Source organism: Danio rerio, chromosome 8 (genome assembly GCF_052040795.2).
Source record: "Danio rerio strain M-AB ecotype USA chromosome 8, GRCz13ab, whole genome shotgun sequence".
NCBI lineage: Eukaryota > Metazoa > Chordata > Actinopteri > Cypriniformes > Danionidae > Danio > Danio rerio.
Genome location: NC_141028.1, coordinates 42595730 through 42612478, shown reverse-complemented (window position 1 = coordinate 42612478; position 16749 = coordinate 42595730).

The following is a 16749-nucleotide window of genomic DNA, read 5'->3' as shown; positions in this document are numbered from 1 at the left end:
GATCGTTTTACAATGGTAAAACAATGGTTTTACAATGGTTTTACAATGATAAAACGATCGTTTTACCATCGTTTTACAATGGTTTTACAATGGTTTTACAATCGTTTTACAATGAAAAAACGATCGTTTTACAATGGTAAAACAATCGTTTTACAATGGTAAAACAATGGTTTTACAATGGTAAAACGATCGTTTTACAATGGTTTTACAATCGTTTTGCAATGAACAAACGATCGTTTTACCATCGTTTTACAATGGTTTTACAATGGTTTTACAATCATTTTACAATGGTTTTACAATGGTTTTACAATGATAAAACGATCGTTTTACAATGGTTTTACAATGGTTTTACAATGGTAAAACGATCGTTTTACAATGGTTTTACAATGGTTTTGCAATGGTAAAACGATCGTTTTACAATGGTTTTACAATGGTTTTACAATCGTTTTACAATGATAAAACGATCGTTTTACAATGGTAAAACAATGGTTTTACAATGGTTTTACAATGATAAAACGATCGTTTTACCATCGTTTTACAATGGTTTTACAATGGTTTTACAATCGTTTTACAATGAAAAAACGATCGTTTTACAATGGTAAAACAATCGTTTTACAATGGTAAAACAATGGTTTTACAATGGTAAAACGATCGTTTTACAATGGTTTTACAATCGTTTTACAATGAACAAACGATCGTTTTACCATCGTTTTACAATGGTTTTACAATGGTTTTACAATGGTTTAATGTAAAACCATTGTAAAACCATTGTAAAACGATGGTAAAACGATTGTTTTATCATTGTAAAACCATTGTAAAACCATTGTAAAACGATGGTAAAACGATCGTTTTACCATTGTAAAACCATTGTAAAACCATTGTAAAACGATCGTTTTACCATTGTAAAACCATTGTAAAACCATTGTAAAACGATCGTTTTACCATTGTAAACCATTGTAAAACGATGGTAAAACGATCGTTTTATCATTGTAAAACGATTGTAAAACCATTGTAAAACGATCGTTTTATCATTGTAAAACCATTGTAAAACCATTGTTTTACCATTGTAAAACCATTGTAAAACGATCGTTTTATCATTGTAAAACCATTGTAAAACCATTGTTTTACCATTGTAAAACCATTGTAAAACGATTGTTTTACCATTGTAAAACCATTGTAAAACCATTGTAAAACGATGGTAAAACGATTGTTTTATCATTGTAAAACCATTGTAAAACCATTGTAAAACGATCGTTTTACCATTGTAAAACCATTGTAAAACCATTGTAAAACGATCGTTTTACCATTGTAAAACCATTGTTTTACCATTGTAAAACGATCGTTTTATCATTGTAAAACGATTGTAAAACCATTGTAAAACCATTGTAAAACGATGGTAAAACGATCGTTTGATCATTGTAAAACCATTGTAAAACCATTGTTTTACAATGGTTTTACAATGGTAAAACAATGATAAAACGATCGTTTTACAATGGTTTTACAATGGTTTTACAATGGTAAAACGATCGTTTTACAATGGTTTTACAATGGTTTTACAATGGTAAAACGATCGTTTTACAATGGTTTTACAATGGTTTTACAATGGTAAAACGATCGTTTTACCATCGTTTTACAATGGTTTTACAATGGTTTTACAATGATAAAACAATCGTTTTACCATCGTTTTACAATGGTTTTGCAATGGTAAAACGATCGTTTTACAATGGTTTTACAATCGTTTTACAATGATAAAACGATCGTTTTACAATGGTAAAACAATGGTTTTACAATGGTTTTACTTTGATAAAACGATCGTTTTACCATCGTTTTACAATGGTTTTACAATGGTTTTACAATCGTTTTACAATGATAAAACGATCGTTTTACAATGGTAAAACAATGGTTTTACAATGGTTTTACAATGATAAAACGATCGTTTTACCATCGTTTTACAATGGTTTTACAATCGTTTTACAATGATAAAACGATCGTTTTACAATGGTAAAACAATCGTTTTACAATGGTAAAACAATGGTTTTACAATGGTAAAACGATCGTTTTACAATGGTTTTACAATCGTTTTACAATGAACAAACGATCGTTTTACCATCGTTTTACAATGGTTTTACAATGGTTTTACAATCGTTTTACAATGGTTTTACAATGGTTTTACAATGATAAAACGATCGTTTTACAATGGTTTTACAATGGTTTTACAATGGTAAAACGATCGTTTTACAATGGTTTTACAATGGTTTTACAATGGTAAAACGATCGTTTTACAATGGTTTTACAATGGTTTTACAATGGTAAAACGATCGTTTTACCATCGTTTTACAATGGTTTTACAATGGTTTTACAATGATAAAACAATCGTTTTACCATCGTTTTACAATGGTTTTACAATGGTAAAACAATCGTTTTACAATGGTTTTACAATGGTAAAACGATCGTTTTACAATGGTTTTACAATCGTTTTACAATGATAAAACGATCGTTTTACAATGGTAAAACAATGGTTTTACAATGGTTTTACAATGGTTTTACAATGATAAAACGATCGTTTTACAATGGTTTTACAATGGTAAAACAATGGTTTTACAATGGTTTTACAATGATAAAACGATCGTTTTACAATGGTTTTACAATGGTTTTACAATGATAAAACGATCGTTTTACAATAGTAAAACAATGGTTTTACAATGGTTTTACAATGGTTTTACGATCGTTTTACAATGGTTTTACAATGGTTTTACAATGGTAAAACGATGGTTTTACAATGGTTTTACAATGGTAAAACGATCGTTTTACAATGGTTTTACAATGGTTTTAAAATGGTTTTACAATGATAAAACGATCGTTTTACAATGGTTTTACAATTGTTTTACATTGATAAAACGATCGTTTTACAATGGTTTTACAATCGTTTTACAATGGTTTTTCAATGATTTTACAATGGTAAAACGATCGTTTTACCATCGTTTTACAATGGTTTTACAATGATAAAACAATCGTTTTACCATCGTTTTACAATGGTTTTACAATGGTTTTACAATGGTAAAACAATCGTTTTACCATCGTTTTACAATGGTTTTACAATGGTTTTACAATGATAAAACGATCGTTTTACAATGGTTTTTCAATGGTTTTACAATGGTAAAACGATCGTTTTACCATCGTTTTACAATGGTTTTACAATGATAAAACAATCGTTTTACCATCGTTTTACGATGGTTTTACAATGGTTTTACAATGATAAAACGATCGTTTTACAATGGTTTAACAATGGTTTTACAATAGTAAAGCGATCGTTTTACAATGGTTTTACAATGGTAAAACGGTCGTTTTACAATGGTTTTACAATGGTTTTACAAAGGTAAAACGATCGTTTTACCATCGTTTTACAATGGTTTTACAATGGTTTTACAATCGTTTTACAATGGTAAAACGATCGTTTTACAATGGTTTTACAATGGTTTTACAATGATAAAACGATCGTTTTACAATGGTTTAACAATGGTTTTACAATGGTAAAACGATCGTTTTACAATGGTTTTACAATGGTAAAACGATCGTTTTACAATGGTTTTACAATGGTTTTACAATGGTAAAACGATGGTTTTACAATGGTTTTACAATGGTAAAACGATCGTTTTACAATGGTTTTACAATGGTTTTACAATGGTAAAACAATCGTTTTACCATCGTTTTACAATGGTTTTACAATGGTTTTAAAATGGTTTTACAATGATAAAACGATCGTTTTACAATGGTTTTACAATTGTTTTACATTGATAAAACGATCGTTTTACAATGGTTTTACAATCGTTTTACAATGGTTTTTCAATGATTTTACAATGGTAAAACGATCGTTTTACCATCGTTTTACAATGGTTTTACAATGATAAAACAATCGTTTTACCATCGTTTTACAATGGTTTTACAATGGTTTTACAATGAAAAAACGATCCTTTTACAATGGTTTAACAATGGTTTTACAATGGTAAAACGATCGTTTTAAAATGGTTTTACAATGGTAAAACGGTCGTTTTACAATGGTTTTACAATGGTTTTACAAAGGTAAAACGATCGTTTTACCATCGTTTTACAATGGTTTTACAATGGTTTTACAATGGTAAAACGATCGTTTTACAATGGTTTTACAATGGTTTTACAATGATAAAACGATCGTTTTACAATGGTAAAACAATGGTTTTACAATGGTTTTACAATGATAAAACGATCGTTTTACCATCGTTTTACAATGGTTTTACAATCGTTTTACAATCGTTTTACAAAGATAAAACGATCGTTTTACAATGGTAAAACAATGGTTTTACAATTGTTTTACAATGATAAAACGATCGTTTTACCATCGTTTTACAATGGTTTTACAATGGTTTTACAATCGTTTTACAATGATAAAACGATCGTTTTACAATGGTAAAACAATGGTTTTACAATGGTAAAACGATCGTTTTACAATGGTTTTACAATCGTTTTACAATGAACAAACGATCGTTTGACCATCGTTTTACAATGGTTTTACAATGGTTTTACAATGGTTTTACAATGATAAAACGATCGTTTTACAATGGTTTTACAATGGTTTTACAATCGTTTTACAATGATAAAACGATCGTTTTACACTGGTAAAACGATTGTTTTACAATGGTTTTACAATGGTTTTACAAAGGTAAAACGATCGTTTTACCATCGTTTTACAATGGTTTTACAATGGTTTTACAATGATAAAACAATCGTTTTACCATTGTTTTACAATGGTTTTACAATGGTAAAACGATCGTTTTACAATGGCTTTACAATGGTAAAACGATCGTTTTACAATGGTTTTACAATGGTTTTACAATGGTAAAACGATGGTTTTACAATGGTTTTACAATGGTAAAACGATTGTTTTACAATGGTTTTACAATGGTTTTACAATGGTAAATCAATCGTTTTACCATCGTTTTACAATGGTTTTACAATGGTTTTACAATGATAAAACGATCGTTTTACAATGGTTTTACAATTGTTTTACAATGAAAAAACGATCGTTTTACAATGGTTTTACAATGGTTTTACAATGATAAAACAATCGTTTTACCATCGTTTTACAATGGTTTTACAATCGTTTTACAATGATAAAACGATCGTTTTACAATGGTTTAACAATGGTTTTAAAATGGTAAAACGATCGTTTTACAATGGTTTTACAATGGTAAAACGGTCGTTTTACAATGGTTTTACAATGGTTTTACAAAGGTAAAACGATCGTTTTACCATCGTTTTACAATGGTTTTACAATGGTTTTACAATGGTAAAACGATCGTTTTACAATGGTTTTACAATGGTTTTACAATGGTTTTACAATGATAAAACAATCGTTTTACAATGGTTTTACAATTGTTTTACAATGGTTTTACAATCGTTTTACAATGATAAAACGATCGTTTTACAATGGTAAAACAATGGTTTTACAATGGTTTTACAATGATAAAACGATCGTTTTACCATCGTTTTACAATGGTTTTACAATGGTTTTACAATGGTTTTACAATCGTTTTACAATGATCAAACGATCGTTTTACAATGGTAAAACAATGGTTTTACAATGGTTTTACAATGGTTTTACAATGGTAAAACGATCATTTTACAATGGTTTTACAATGGTAAAACGATCGTTTTACAATCGTTTTACAATGGTAAAACGATCGTTTTACAATGGTTTTACAATGGTTTTACAATGGTAAAACGATCGTTTTACCATCGTTTTACAATGGTTTTACAATGGTTTTACAATTGTAAAACGATCGTTTTACCATCGTTTTACAATGGTTTTACAATGGTTTTACAATGGTTTTACAGTGATAAAACGATCGTTTTACAATGGTTTTACAATGGTAAAACGATCGTTTACAATGGTTTTACAATGGTAAAACGATCGTTTTACAATGGTTTTACAATGGTTTTACAATGGTAAAACGATGGTTTTACAATTGTTTTACAATGGTAAAACGATCGTTTTACAATGGTTTTACAATGGTTTTACAATGGTAAAACAATCGTTTTACCATCGTTTTACAATGGTTTTACAATGGTTTTACAATGATAAAACGATCGTTTTACAATAGTTTTACAATTGTTTTACAATGATAAAACGATCGTTTTACAATGGTTTTACAATCGTTTTACAATGATAAAACGATCGTTTTACAATGGTAAAACGATCGTTTTACAATGGTTTTTCAATGGTTTTACAATGGTAAAACGATCATTTTACCATCGTTTTACAATGGTTTTACAATGGTTTTACAATGATAAAACAATCGTTTTACCATCGTTTTACAATGGTTTTACAATGGTAAAACAATCGTTTTACAATGGTTTTACAATGGTAAAACGATCGTTTTACAATGGTTTTACAATCGTTTTACAATGATAAAACGATCGTTTTACAATGGTAAAACAATGGTTTTACAATGGTTTTACAATGGTTTTACAATGATAAAACGATCGTTTTACAATGGTTTTACAATGGTAAAACAATGGTTTTACAATGGTTTTACAATGATAAAACGATCGTTTTACAATGGTTTTACAATCGTTTTACAATGATAAAACGATCGTTTTACAATAGTAAAACAATGGTTTTACAATGGTTTTACAATGGTTTTACGATGATAAAACGATCATTTTACAATGGTTTTACAATGGTTTTACAATGGTTTTACAATGATAAAACGATCGTTTTACCATCGTTTTACAATGGTTTTACAATGGTTTTACAATGGTAAAACAATCGTTTTACAATGGTTTTACAATGGTAAAACGATCGTTTTACAATGGTTTTACAATGGTTTTACAATGATAAAACGATCGTTTTACAATGGTAAAACAATGGTTTTACAATGGTTTTACAATCGTTTTACAATGGTAAAACGATCGTTTTACAATGGTTTTACAATGGTAAAACGATCGTTTTACAATAGTTTTACAATGGTAAAACGATCGTTTTACAATGGTTTTACAATGGTTTTGCAATGGTAAAACGATCGTTTTACCATCGTTTTACAATGGTTTTACAATGGTTTTACAGTGATAAAACGATCGTTTTACAATGGTTTTACAATTGTTTTACAATGGTAAAACGATCGTTTTACAATGGTTTTACAATGGTTTTACAATGGTAAAACGATCGTTTTACCATCGTTTTACAATGGTTTTACAATGGTTTTACAATGGTAAAACAATCGTTTTACAATGGTTTTACAATGGTTTTACAATGGTAAAACGATCGTTTTACAATGGTTTTACAATGATAAAACGATCGTTTTACCATAGTTTTACAATGGTTTTACAATGGTTTTACAATCGTTTTACAATGATAAAACGATCGTTTTACAATGGTAAAACAATGGTTTTACAATGGTTTTACAATGATAAAACGATCGTTTTACCATCGTTTTACAATGGTTTTACAATGGTTTTACAATCGTTTTACAATGAAAAAACGATCGTTTTACAATGGTAAAACAATCGTTTTACAATGGTAAAACAATGGTTTTACAATGGTAAAACGATCGTTTTACAATGGTTTTACAATCGTTTTACAATGAACAAACGATCGTTTTACCATCGTTTTACAATGGTTTTACAATGGTTTTACAATCGTTTTACAATGGTTTTACAATGGTTTTACAATGATAAAACGATCGTTTTACAATGGTTTTACAATGGTAAAACGATCGTTTTACAATGGTTTTACAATGGTTTTGCAATGGTAAAACGATCGTTTTACAATGGTTTTACAATGGTTTTACAATGGTAAAACGATCGTTTTACCATCGTTTTACAATGGTTTTACAATGGTTTTACAATGATAAAACAATCGTTTTACCATCGTTTTACAATGGTTTTACAATGGTTTTACAATGGTAAAACAATGGTTTTACAATGGTTTTACAATGGTTTTACAATCGTTTTACAATGATAAAACGATCGTTTTACAATGGTAAAACAATGGTTTTACAATGGTTTTACAATGATAAAACGATCGTTTTACCATCGTTTTACAATGGTTTTACAATGGTTTTACAATCGTTTTACAATGAAAAAACGATCGTTTTACAATGGTAAAACAATCGTTTTACAATGGTAAAACAATGGTTTTACAATGGTAAAACGATCGTTTTACAATGGTTTTACAATCGTTTTACAATGAACAAACGATCGTTTTACCATCGTTTTACAATGGTTTTACAATGGTTTTACAATCGTTTTACAATGGTTTTACAATGGTTTTACAATGATAAAACGATCGTTTTACAATGGTTTTACAATGGTTTTACAATGGTAAAACGATCGTTTTACAATGGTTTTACAATGGTTTTACAATGGTAAAACGATCGTTTTACAATGGTTTTACAATGGTTTTACAATGATAAAACGATCGTTTTACAATGGTAAAACAATGGTTTTACAATGGTTTTACAATGATAAAATGATCGTTTTACAATGGTTTTACAATGGTTTTACAATGGTTTTACAATGATAAAACGATCGTTTTACCATCGTTTTACAATGGTTTTACAATCGTTTTACAATGATAAAACGATCGTTTTACAATGGTAAAACAATGGTTTTACAATGGTTTTACAATCGTTTTACAATGATCAAACGATCGTTTTACAATGGTAAAACAATGGTTTTACAATGGTTTTACAATGGTTTTACAATGGTAAAACGATCATTTTACAATGGTTTTACAATGGTAAAACGATCGTTTTACAATGGTTTTACAATGGTAAAACGATCGTTTTACAATGGTTTTACAATGGTTTTACAATGGTAAAACGATCGTTTTACCATCGTTTTACAATGGTTTTACAATGGTTTTACAATTGTAAAACGATCGTTTTACCATCGTTTTACAATGGTTTTACAATGGTTTTACAATGGTTTTACAGTGATAAAACGATCGTTTTACAATGGTTTTACAATGGTAAAACGATCGTTTACAATGGTTTTACAATGGTAAAACGATCGTTTTACAATGGTTTTACAATGGTTTTACAATGGTAAAACGATGGTTTTACAATTGTTTTACAATGGTAAAACGATCGTTTTACAATGGTTTTACAATGGTTTTACAATGGTAAAACAATCGTTTTACCATCGTTTTACAATGGTTTTACAATGGTTTTACAATGATAAAACGATCGTTTTACAATAGTTTTACAATTGTTTTACAATGATAAAACGATCGTTTTACAATGGTTTTACAATCGTTTTACAATGATAAAACGATCGTTTTACAATGGTAAAACGATCGTTTTACAATGGTTTTTCAATGGTTTTACAATGGTAAAACGATCATTTTACCATCGTTTTACAATGGTTTTACAATGGTTTTACAATGGTAAAACGATCGTTTTACCATCGTTTTACAATGGTTTTACAATGGTTTTACAATGATAAAACAATCGTTTTACCATCGTTTTACAATGGTTTTACAATGGTAAAACAATCGTTTTACAATGGTTTTACAATGGTAAAACGATCGTTTTACAATGGTTTTACAATCGTTTTACAATGATAAAACGATCGTTTTACAATGGTAAAACAATGGTTTTACAATGGTTTTACAATGGTTTTACAATGATAAAACGATCGTTTTACAATGGTTTTACAATGGTAAAACAATGGTTTTACAATGGTTTTACAATGATAAAACGATCGTTTTACAATGGTTTTACAATCGTTTTACAATGATAAAACGATCGTTTTACAATAGTAAAACAATGGTTTTACAATGGTTTTACAATGGTTTTACGATGATAAAACGATCATTTTACAATGGTTTTACAATGGTTTTACAATGGTTTTACAATGATAAAACGATCGTTTTACCATCGTTTTACAATGGTTTTACAATGGTTTTACAATGGTAAAACAATCGTTTTACAATGGTTTTACAATGGTAAAACGATCGTTTTACAATGGTTTTACAATCGTTTTACAATGATAAAACGATCGTTTTACAATGGTAAAACAATGGTTTTACAATGGTTTTACAATCGTTTTACAATGGTAAAACGATCGTTTTACAATGGTTTTACAATGGTAAAACGATCGTTTTACAATAGTTTTACAATGGTAAAACGATCGTTTTACAATGGTTTTACAATGGTTTTGCAATGGTAAAACGATCGTTTTACCATCGTTTTACAATGGTTTTACAATGGTTTTACAGTGATAAAACGATCGTTTTACAATGGTTTTACAATTGTTTTACAATGGTAAAACGATCGTTTTACAATGGTTTTACAATGGTTTTACAATGGTAAAACGATCGTTTTACCATCGTTTTACAATGGTTTTACAATGGTTTTACAATGGTAAAACAATCGTTTTACAATGGTTTTACAATGGTTTTACAATGGTAAAACGATCGTTTTACAATGGTTTTACAATGATAAAACGATCGTTTTACCATAGTTTTACAATGGTTTTACAATGGTTTTACAATCGTTTTACAATGATAAAACGATCGTTTTACAATGGTAAAACAATGGTTTTACAATGGTTTTACAATGATAAAACGATCGTTTTACCATCGTTTTACAATGGTTTTACAATGGTTTTACAATCGTTTTACAATGAAAAAACGATCGTTTTACAATGGTAAAACAATCGTTTTACAATGGTAAAACAATGGTTTTACAATGGTAAAACGATCGTTTTACAATGGTTTTACAATCGTTTTACAATGAACAAACGATCGTTTTACCATCGTTTTACAATGGTTTTACAATGGTTTTACAATCGTTTTACAATGGTTTTACAATGGTTTTACAATGATAAAACGATCGTTTTACAATGGTTTTACAATGGTAAAACGATCGTTTTACAATGGTTTTACAATGGTTTTGCAATGGTAAAACGATCGTTTTACAATGGTTTTACAATGGTTTTACAATGGTAAAACGATCGTTTTACCATCGTTTTACAATGGTTTTACAATGGTTTTACAATGATAAAACAATCGTTTTACCATCGTTTTACAATGGTTTTACAATGGTTTTACAATGGTAAAACAATGGTTTTACAATGGTTTTACAATGGTTTTACAATCGTTTTACAATGATAAAACGATCGTTTTACAATGGTAAAACAATGGTTTTACAATGGTTTTACAATGATAAAACGATCGTTTTACCATCGTTTTACAATGGTTTTACAATGGTTTTACAATCGTTTTACAATGAAAAAACGATCGTTTTACAATGGTAAAACAATCGTTTTACAATGGTAAAACAATGGTTTTACAATGGTAAAACGATCGTTTTACAATGGTTTTACAATCGTTTTACAATGAACAAACGATCGTTTTACCATCGTTTTACAATGGTTTTACAATGGTTTTACAATCGTTTTACAATGGTTTTACAATGGTTTTACAATGATAAAACGATCGTTTTACAATGGTTTTACAATGGTTTTACAATGGTAAAACGATCGTTTTACAATGGTTTTACAATGGTTTTACAATGGTAAAACGATCGTTTTACAATGGTTTTACAATGGTTTTACAATGATAAAACAATCGTTTTACCATCGTTTTACAATGGTTTTACAATGGTTTTACAATGGTAAAACAATCGTTTTACAATGGTTTTACAATGGTAAAACAATGGTTTTACAATGGTTTTACAATGATAAAACGATCGTTTTACAATGGTTTTACAATGGTAAAACAATGGTTTTACAATGGTTTTACAATGATAAAACGATCGTTTTACAATGGTTTTACAATCGTTTTACAATGATAAAACGATCGTTTTACCATCGTTTTACAATGGTTTTACAATGGTTTTACAATGATAAAACAATCGTTTTTCCATCGTTTTACAATGGTTTTACAATGGTAAAACAATCGTTTTACAATGGTTTTACAATGGTAAAACGATCGTTTTACAATGGTTTTACAATCGTTTTACAATGATAAAACAATGGTTTTACAATGGTTTTACAATGATAAAACGATCGTTTTACAATGGTTTTACAATCGTTTTACAATGATAAAACGATCGTTTTACAATGGTAAAACAATGGTTTTACAATGGTTTTACAATGGTTTTACAATGATAAAATGATCGTTTTACAATGGTTTTACAATGGTTTTACAATGGTTTTACAATGGTTTTACAATGATAAAACGATCGTTTTACCATCGTTTTACAATGGTTTTACAATCGTTTTACAATGATAAAACGATCGTTTTACAATGGTTTTACAATGGTTTTACAATGGTTTTACAATGGTTTTACAATGATAAAACGATCGTTTTACAATGGTTTTACAATGGTAAAACAATGGTTTTACAATGGTTTTACAATGATAAAACGATCGTTTTACAATGGTTTTACAATCGTTTTACAATGATAAAACGATCGTTTTACCATCGTTTTACAATGGTTTTACAATGATAAAACAATCGTTTTACCATCGTTTTACAATGGTTTTACAATGGTTTTACAATGGTAAAACAATCGTTTTACAATGGTTTTACAATGGTAAAACGATCGTTTTACAATGGTTTTACAATCGTTTTACAATGATAAAACAATGGTTTTACAATGGTTTTACAATGATAAAACGATCGTTTTACAATGGTTTTACAATCGTTTTACAATGATAAAACGATCGTTTTACAATGGTAAAACAATGGTTTTACAATGGTTTTACAATGATAAAATGATCGTTTTACAATGGTTTTACAATGGTTTTACAATGGTTTTACAATGATAAAACGATCGTTTTACCATCGTTTTACAATGGTTTTACAATCGTTTTACAATGATAAAACGATCGTTTTACAATGGTAAAACAATGGTTTTACAATGGTTTTACAATGATAAAACGATCGTTTTACCATCGTTTTACAATGGTTTTACAATGGTTTTACAATCGTTTTACAATGATAAAACGATCGTTTTACAATGGTAAAACGATCGTTTTACATTGGTTTTACAATGGTTTTACAATGGTAAAACGATCGTTTTACAATGGTTTTACAATGGTTTTACAATTGTAAAACGATCGTTTTACCATCGTTTTACAATGGTTTTACAATGGTAAAACGATCGTTTTACCATCGTTTTACAATGGTTTAACTATGGTTTTACAATGGTAAAACGATCGTTCCCCTTCGGTTGGGGAACTTCAGTGCCATAAGTGGATGAAATCCACGATGGGAGGATTCGGATCAGAAGTCGCTTGTCTGGAGAGTATTGAACGGGCCAATGAAAGAAATTAATTGGCAGTGTAAGCTTGCGCAGGTGTGCGGCATCTGCAATTATCTCAGCATATAAGCACACCTGAAGCCAGCAGACGCCATCCTTTTCGCTTCAGATCCTTTCTGAGTGAGTCGATGAGGGTTCCTCTTGCTGATCAGCACTTCAGAGCGAACGAGTGTGTCTCCCGGTCCAGAGTGGGTCTTCTCGGTGGCAGACGGTCGAGCTGGGTTTCTCCCTTGCCTGCGGTTCTTTGGGTCCGGTCCTGCAGAGCGGTGCGTATTGTTGCAAACTTTCCTAAAAGAGCAACACAGTCGTGCAGCACGACCTTTTTTAGGATGGCGCTCCGACTGTGCGTTTCTGGATGCGGGGGTTTCCTGGCTCCGGATGATGGACACGATCACTGCATTGCATGTTTGGGGGTCCAGCATGTTAATGCGGTGCTCGGGGGCGGTTCATGTCGTCATTGCGATGCCATGACCGTTGCACAGCTAAGATCGCGGCTAACTTTCGCAAGAGAGCGAGCCACCCCAGTTGCCTCCTGTTCTAAAAAAGCAGCGGGCGCTCGGGCAGATCTGAGGGTTTCAGCAGGAGATAATCCGCCGCCCACGGGCTCGCGGACCTCTCGCTCCTCACGGCACTCCATCCAAGCTTCGGGTAGTGGGAGTGATCCGTCTAACCAGATGGTAGCTCTCACACTCGCTGACACCGGAGATCAGATGTCCTCCGCGGCATCGGAGGGTGGGCTTTCACTGTCCGACGAAGATCCGGACCCGCTCGCCCCCTCCGGGCAGGTGAGCGCTGTCAAATCGGATCCTGAAGCGGACATGTTAGCCGTGCTTTCCCGGGCTGCTTCGGCCGTGGGGTTGGAGATGGTTTATCCCCCAGCTCCGCGGCCGGACCGACTAGATGGGTGCTACGTAGAGGACCAGAAGGCAAAGCCTTCGAAGCCTCTCGTCCCCTTCTTCCCGGAAGTGCACAGTAGGCTCACGCAGTCTTGGAGGGCACCTTTCTCTGCCCGTGCTGCGTGTGCCTCCGCCCTCACCGCCCTTGACGGCGGAGCTGCCAGGGGGTATGAGGCGATCCCGTCAGTGGAGCGCGCTATCGCAGTCAATCTTTGTCTGCGCGGCGCCTCTACGTGGCGGGGTTTGCCCCGCCTCCCGTCCAAAGCCTGTAGGTTGTCTGCCTCCCTCGGAGCCAGAGCTTATAAGGCTGCGGGCCAGGCTGTTTCTGCTTTGCACGCGATGGCCACCTACCAGCGCTACCAAGCGCAGGCGCTGGCCGAGCTGCATGAGGGCGGGTCCAACCCAAGCTTATTGGTTTAGCCAGAGGTGGCGTTCCTGAACCACAAGTGTGGACATCGTCCTCCCCAGCGCACCGCGACCGACTATGCTCTTCGGACTACTAAGTCCGCCGCGTGTGCGCTGGGGAGGACGATGTCCACACTTGTGGTTCAGGAACGCCACCTCTGGCTAAACCTGGCCGAAATGCGCGATATTGACAAAGTTCGCTTTCTTGACTCGCCCATATCCCAGGCTGGCCTGTTCGGCGACACCGTCGGTGAATTCACCCAGGAATTCAAGGCGGTGAAAGAGCAGTCGGATGCGATGGGCAATGTCATCTATCGGCGTGGCCGTAAGCCCGCTCTGCCCGCCGAGCCATCCACCTCCGCTGTTCCTCGCCGAGGGCGCCCGCCAACGAGTGCTGCCCCGCCCCCGCCTGCGCCTCCGGCCAAGCGGGCGCGGCGTACACCTCGAAAGCAGGCAGCCCCTCCTGCCCAGAGACCGTTAAGTCCGGTAAACGGACCGCGAATCGTCCCTGAGACAGGCCATCCGGAGAAGAGGAAAGTTGTTCTTTCCCCGCTGGAGGGCGGGGCCCCGATAACAACGGTACTTTTCAGTGCCACCAAAACATCAGTAAAAGAGCACTTTTTCCCTTCCCCGGATGTGACTGCACGAGTTCTGCCAGTCCGGGACGCGCTGCCTTCCGGCTCGCAGACTCTACGTGCTTCGCCAGTGGCTCACGAGCGCTGGGGGGACGGTCTCTCTTCCCTCAGCCCTCCAGCCCCCTCTCCGGAGTCAGGGTGCGGAGCCAGAGTGAATCGCTCTCCTCCAGCTCTTCCGCGGGACCCTCGTGCTTCCCGGATCAGCACACCCACTCCGCGCTGCCCCACCGCTGGTACGTCAGCGATTGTAGCGATGACTCCATTAGCGAGGGCTCTGCCTGCCTGGTTAGCGCGGGCCAGCCCCTCGAGGTGGCTCATACGCACAATCAGACTCGGTTACGCGATTCAGTTCGCGAAACGGCCCCCCAAGTTTACGGGCGTGTATTTCTCCAGGGTCAACCCCCTGTCCGCCCCTGTCTTGCGAGAGGAGATTGCTGCCCTCCTGGCGAAGGGTGCAATCGAGCCGGTTCCTCCAGCCGAGATGGAGAGTGGGTTTTACAGCCCATACTTCATCGTACCCAAAAAGAGCGGTGGGTCACGGCCAATCCTAGATCTGCGCGTTTTGAACCGCTGTCTGCACAGGCTGCCGTTCAGAATGCTCACGCAGAGGCGCATTCTCCAATGCGTTCGTCCTCAGGATTGGTTTGCAGCCATAGACCTGAAGGACGCGTATTTCCATGTCTCCATTCTTCCACGCCACCGCCAATTTCTGCGGTTTGCGTTCGAGGGTCGAGCGTGGCAGTACAAGGTCCTCCCCTTCGGGCTCTCTCTGTCTCCGCGGGTCTTCACCAAACTCGCGGAGGGTGCCCTAGCGCCCCTTCGGCTCGCGGGCATTCGCATACTCAATTATCTCGACGACTGGCTGATTTTAGCCCACTCGCGGGAGCAATTGATTATGCACAGGGACAAGGTGCTTCGGCATCTCCGCCTACTGGGGCTTCAGGTCAACCGAGAAAAGAGCAAACTCGCCCCCGTGCAGAGGATTTCTTTTCTCGGGATGGAGCTGGACTCGATCACCATTGTAGCGCACCTCTCCGAGGAACGCGCTCGCCTGTTGCTGAACTGTCTGAGGGAGCTCGACAGCAAACTAGTGGTCCCACTGAAGTTCTTTCAGAGGCTCCTGGGGCATATGGCATCCGCAGCCGCCGTCACGCCGCTCGGGTTGCTCCATATGAGACCACTTCAGCACTGGCTTCACGATCGGGTCCCCAGACGCGCATGGCACGCGGGCACACACCGGGTCTCGGTTACTGCGCTGTGTCGCCGCGCCCTCAGCCCTTGGAACGACCCCTCGTTCCTACAGGCCGGTGTGCCTCTAGGACAGGCGTCCAGCCATGTTGTTGTTTCAACAGACGCTTCCAACACGGGTTGGGGGGCCGTGTGTCGCGGGCATGCGGCTGCGGGCCTGTGGAAGGGTGCCCAGCTGCATTGGCATATCAATCGCCTAGAGCTGTTGGCAGTGTTCCTCGCTCTCCACCGCTTTTTACCGGTGCTGGAGCGGCA